We start from the raw sequence: 6,822 nt of genomic DNA on the forward strand, positions 1-6,822 counted from the left end.
TCCCTCACTATTGTGGCCAGAAAGAGTCCCTGTGGGTTTTAAAATTCGCCTGCCTATTGAAGTCTATGGCGGTTCGCCCGATTCGCCCGCTCGCGAACAGTTGTGGAAGTTCGCGTTCGCCGTATGCAAACCCAAATTTTTATGTTCGCGACATCACTAATGCCTAGTGATTTTCTAAAAAATGGTAAAATGTTATATAAATATACCTTTCAAATATAGATAACATGTTAGAGCATCTTTATGTTCCTCAAATGATAAAAAAGATAAATAAAAAAAATAAGTTACACATGATGCACCTACGAATATAAGTGCAAAAGCACAGAAATAATAATAAAAAAGTATATTACTTCTTTAAGTTTAATTCTTTGAATAACACAGAATACTTTATATAATTACCTAAAAGAAAACATTTGAAAAATACAATGTACCCAGGCAAACAGCTGTAAAGATTTAAGCTTTTGCAGGAACTGCTTTTTCATATGGGCTGAGCCATTTTGTTTACATACGCCTAGATTTAGAGTTTGGCGTTAGCCGTCAAAAGCAGCATTAAGGGGTCCTAACGCTGCTTTTTACCGCCCGCTGGTATTTAGAGTCAAGCAGGAAAGGGTCTAACGCTCACTTCCCTACCGCGATCCAAGGCTACTGCAGATCCCCTTATGCCAATTGCATAAAATACAATAAAATAAACTATTCTATAATACAAAAACAAACACTAAATTACACAAAATTAAAAAGAATTACAAGCAGTTTAAACTAATTACACCTAATCTAAGCCCCCTAATAAAATAAAAAAGCCCCCCAAAATAAAAAATTCCCTACCCTATTCTAAAATACAAAAGTAATCAGCTCTTTTACCAGCCCTTAAATGGGCTTTTTGCGGGCCTTGCCCCAAAGTAATCAGCTCTTTTGCATGAAAATAAAAATACAATACCGCCCCCCAATATTACAACCCACCACCCACATACCCCTACTCTAACCCACCCAAACCCCCCTTAAAAAAAAACTATCACTAACCCCCTGAAGATCTCCCTACCTTGAGTCGTCTTCACCCAGCCGAGCCGAATTCTTCATCCAAGCGGAGCAAGAAGATGTCCTCCATCCGGTAGAAGTCTTGATCCAAGCGGCAAAGAAGAGGTCCTCCATCCGGGCGAAGTCTTGATCCAAGCGGCAAAGAAGAGGTCTTCCATCCGGGCGATGTCTTCTTCTAAGCGGCATCTTCTATCTTCTTTCTTCCATCTTCATCCCGCCGACACGGAACATCCTCCTTCCCCGATGGACTAACGATGAATGAAGGTTCCTTTAAGGGACGTCTTCCAAGATGGCATCCCTTCAATTCCGATTGGCTGATAGAATTATATCAGCCAATCGGAATTAAGGTAGAAAAAATTTGATTGGCTGATGCAATCAGCCAATTATATTGAAGTTCAATCCGATTGGCTGATCCAATCAGCCAATCGTATTGAACTCGCATTCTATTGGCTGATCGGAACAGCCAATAGAATGCGAGTTCAATACGATTGGCTGATCGGAACAGCCAATAGAATGCAAGTTCAATACGATTGGCTGATTGGATCAGCCAATCAGATTGAACTTCAATCTGATTGGGTGATTGCATCAGCCAATCAGATTTTTTCTACCTTATTTCCGATTGGCTGATAGAATTCGTCGTTAGTCCGTCGGGGAAGGAGGATGTTCCACGTCGGCGGGATGAAGATGGATCCGGAAGAAAGAAGATTGAAGATGCCGCTTGGAAGAAGACATCGCCCAGATGGAAGACCTCTTCTTTTCCGCTTAGATCAAGACTTCGCCCGGATGGAGGACCTCTTCTTTGCCGCTTGGATCAAGACTTCTACCGGATGGAGGACATCTTCTTGCTCTGCTTGGATGAAGAATTCGGCTCGGCTGGGTGAAGACGACTCAAGGTAGGGAGATCTTCAGGGGGTTAGTGATAGGTTTTTTTAAGGGGGGTTTGGGTGGGTTAGAGTAGGGGTATGTGGGTGGTGGGTTGTAATGTTGGGGGGGTATTGTATTTTTATTTTCATGCAAAGAGCTGATTACTTTGGGGCAAGGCCCCTGCAAAAAGCCCTTTTAAGGGCTGGTAAAAGAGCTGAGTACTTTTGTATTTTAGAATAGGGAAGGGAATTTTTTATTTTGGGGGGCTTTTTTATTTTATTAGGGGGCTTAGATTAGGTGTAATTAGTTTAAACTGCTTGTAATTCTTTTTTTATTTTTTGTAATTTAGTGTTTTTTTTTTTTGTATTATAGAATAGTTTATTTTATTGTATTTTATTTTAGGTAATTGTAGTTAAATTAATTTAATGATAGTGTAGTGTTAGGTTTAATTGTAACGTAGGTTAGGATTTATTTTACAGGTAATTTTGTATTTATTTTAACTAGGTAGCTATTAAATAGTTCTTAACTGTAACTAGTTAAAATAAATACAAAGTTGCCTGTAAAATAAATATAAATCCTAAAATAGCTACAATGTAATTATTAATTATATTGTAGCTATATTAAGGTGTATTTGATAGGTAGGTATTTAGTTTTAAATAGGAATAATTTAGTTAATTTTAGGAATATTATTTCGTTTAATATATATTATATTTATGTTAGGGTTAGAGTTAGGTTTACGGGTTAATAACTTTATTATAGTAACGGCGACGGTGCGGGCGGGAGATTAGGGTTAATAATTGTAGGTAGGTGGCGGCGATGTTAGGGAGGGCAGATTAGGGGTTAATAAAATGTATTCTAGTGTTTGCGAGGCGGGATTGTGGCGGTTTAGGGGTTAATACATTTATTATAGTGGCGGCGAGGTCCGGTCGGCAGATTAGGCGTTAATAAGTGTAGTTAGGTAGCGGGACATGGGGGGGGCAGATTAGGGGTTAATAAATATAATATAGGGGTCAGCGATGTTAGGGCAGCAGATTAGGGGTTCATAGGGATAATATAGGTTGCAGCGGTGTCCGGAGCGGCAGATTAGGGGTAAATAATAATATGCAGGGGTCAGCGATAGCGGGGGCGGCAGATTAGGGGTTAATAAATGTAAGGTAAGGAGTGTTTAGACTCGGGGTTCATGTTAGGGTGTTTCCCCGTAGGAAATAATGGGGCTGCGTTAGGAGCTGAATGCTGCTTTTTTGCAGGTGTTAGGTTTTTTTTCAGCCAGCTCAGCCCCATTGTTTCCTATGGGGATATCGTGCACGAGCATGTTTTCCCAGTTTACCGCTACCGTAAGCAACGCTGGTATTGAGAGTTGAAGTGGAGCTAAGTTAGGCTCAACGCACCCTTTTTTGAGCCTAACACAGCCCCTCAGACAACTCTAAATACCAGCATTGTTGGAAGGGTGCGTTGGGAAAAAAGCAGCGTTAGCTACGCGGCTTTTTACCGACAAAACTCTAAATCTAGGCCATAGTTTTTCTTTAAAGAATCATTCAGTATTCATATTTGGCTAGATTTAGAGTTCTGCGGCCAAAGGGGTGCGTTAGCTACGCGTGTATTTCCCCCCCCGCACCTTTTAAATACCGCTGGTATTTAGAGTTTACAGAAGGGCTGCGTTAGGCTCCAAAAAGGGAGCGTAGAGCATAATTTACCGCCACTGCAACTCTCAATACCAGCGGTGCTTACGGACGCGGCCAGCTTCAAAAACGTGCTCGTGCACGATTCCCCCATAGGAAACAATGGGGCAGTTTGAGCTGAAAAAAAACCTAACACCTGCAAAAAAGCAGCGTTCAGCGTTCAGATTGAGCTCGCATTCTATTGGCTGATCGGAACAGCCAATAGAATGCGAGCTCAATCTGATTGGCTGATTGGATCAGCCAATCAGATTGAACTTGAATCTGATTGGCTGATTCAATCAGCCAATCAGATTTGTCCTACCTTAATTCCGATTGGCTGATAGAATCCTATCAGCCAATCGGAATTCGAGGGACGCCATCATGGATGACGTCATTTAAAGCAACCTTCATTCGTCGTTAGTCCATCGGTGAAGAAGGATGGCTCCGCGTCGGCTGCTTGAAGATGGTCCCGCTCCGCGCCGGATGGAAGAAGATAGAAGATGCCGCCTGGATGAAGATGTCTGCCGGTCCGGATGTCCTCTTCTGCCCAGATAGGATGAAGACTTTGGACCCTCTGGAGGAGCTCTTCTTGCTGGATAGGAGGAAGACTTCGGACCCTCTTCTGGACAGATCGGTGATACCCGGCGTGGTGAAGACAAGGTAGGAAGATCTTCTGGGGCTTAGTGTTAGGTTTATTTAAAGGGGGTTTGGGTTAGATTAGGGGTATGTGGGTGGTGGGTTGTAATGTTGGGGGGGTATTGTATGTTTTTTTTTACAGGCAAAAGAGCAGAATTCTTTGGAGCATGCCCCGCAAAAGGCCCTTTTAAGGGCTGGTAAGGTAAAAGAGCTTTACAATTTTTATTTTAGAATAGGGTAGGGCATTTTTTTTATTTTTGAGGGCTTTGTTATTTTTTTAGGGGGCTTAGAGTAGGTGTAATTAGTTTAAAATTCTTGTAATCTTTTTGTATTTTTTGTAATTTAGTGTTTGTTTTTTTTGTAATTTAGTGTTTGTTTGTTTTTGTAACTTAGTTTAGTTGATATAATTGTAGATAATTGTAGATAGTTTATTTAATTTACTTATTGATAGTGTAGTGTTAGGTTTAATTGTAACTTAGGTTAGGATTTATTTTACAGGTAATTTTGTAATTATTTTATCTAGGTAGCTATTAAATAGTTATTAACTATTTAATAGCTATTGTACCTGGTTAAAATAAATACAAAGTTGCCTGTAAAATAAATATTAATCCTAAAATAGCTACAATATAATTATTATTTATATTGTAGCTATATTAGGGTTTATTTTACAGGTAAGTATTTAGCGGCAGCAATGTGGGGGGGCCTCGGTTTATGGGTACATAGGTAGTTTATGGGTGTTAGTGTACTTTAGAGCACAGTAGTTAAGAGCTTTATGAACCGGCGTTAGCCCAGAAAGCTCTTAACTCCTGGCTTTTCTCTGCGGCTGGAGTCTTGTCGTTAGATTTCTAACGCTCACTTCAGCCAAGACTCTAAATACCGGCGTTATCTAATGAGAAATAAATAGTAATTAAAAAAATTGGAGTGCTGGGCTATACGCTATTTTGACTTTTTATATATATATATATATATATATATATATATATGTGTGTGTAATAAAGAGAGGGAAAAGGGGATGAGGAATATTCAAGAAGGCGCAACACTCTGGAAAAGGTCCCTGAATTTGGGAGTAGTAAAAGGAGTTTGTTTGAAAAACTGTGTTGTCTGTAATAGAACTACTGGCTAATTGATACACATGGAATGCTAAATAAATAAAATGATGTGATTCTGAAAAATGGTGATAATAATTATAATTAAAGAAACAAAAGTTTTACAAAAAGGATTATCATTTGCTCCCACGAAAGGACCGAATCTTTTTCAATTGTTCCTGGATCTTAATAAGTTCACGAGAAATTTGACACTCAAACGACATTTTGAGAAAATTAAAAACAAAAATGAAGAACAAATGGAGAATGACAACATGGAATGCACGGGAATGTTACAAGCAAGTGATAAGAGCACTTTAGATATTCTAGTTTCCCTTGAAAATGAAAATAAAGAAGGAGACAGAATTTTGGAAGTTTGTGACGGACAAGAGAAACAACTATATAGAAATCTAAAACCCAAATCGACTTTTTTTCCTGTCCAATCGAAGGGTAACCATATTCCAGTATTTTCTAAATTGGTACAAGAAGACTTCGATGAGCTATGTAAGAACTATAAAATAAAAAATGATAATCTGGACAAAACAGAGAAGTAATTTATCAGAAATTTGGAAAAAGATAATAATATCATAATCCGGGAAGCGGATAAGGGGGGGGGGCATGGTAATACAAAACAGGGAGGACTATCTAAAGGAAGCATATCGGATGTTAAGTGACATAAACACTTATAAGAAACTTACAAATAATCCGACAAAAAAATATCTAATGGAATACAGTCATCTGTTGGATAACGCCAAACATCTGGGTGTGATTAATAAGGAAGAATTCAAATATCTCAATAATGAAACACCAACTACTGCAATACTCTACCATTTGCCCAAGGTCCATAAGGATCTAAAAAAAAAACCTGGAAGACCGATAGTATCCGGAATAGATTCACTAACTTCTAGGTTGTCTGAATATATAGATATATTTCTCCAACCAATAGTATCCAAAATGAAATCGTACTTGAGGGATACTCCAGATACAATCGACAAACTGAGTGAAATTACATGGGAAGAGGGCTACATCTGGGTTACACTAGATGTAAGTGCCCTCTATACCAACATACCCCATGATAAAGGCCTGGCAACAATTGACTATTCCGGTTTAAAGACAGACAAAGGTTCTAGCACTAACGGTTAATCTTTAAAAATAGTTCAGTAACTGTGATAAGGGTTTTCCTTGTTATTTGTTTATGTACAGAATGACCTCTTTTCGGCCATCAGTTGCTAATGTACAAGTGTCAATTTGCCATGCCCCAGAGCAATGCAGTCCCAGCACATCAATATACAGAAAAAGATGGTAATTTATGTTGCTTACCCGCTCCGTGCGGTAACATTCATCAGCAGCTTGTGTCACGTCTTTTAAGGGTCGGTCCACAGGAGTCTCGATGTCCGGCTTTTAAACTCAGCCTTGCTCCCTCCTCGATCACCTCTCGGACGGTTGAATCACTATGCCGCTGCAGTGTTTCTCCTTCTCTTCTGTTGGTGCTCTGCTTGGATCTCGGTCTTTCCAGGGAAACCCACTTCCACTCACAGTCTGACGAGTTACAC

The sequence above is a fragment of the Bombina bombina genome, chromosome 3 (genome assembly GCF_027579735.1).
Source record: "Bombina bombina isolate aBomBom1 chromosome 3, aBomBom1.pri, whole genome shotgun sequence".
NCBI classification, from domain to species: domain Eukaryota; kingdom Metazoa; phylum Chordata; class Amphibia; order Anura; family Bombinatoridae; genus Bombina; species Bombina bombina.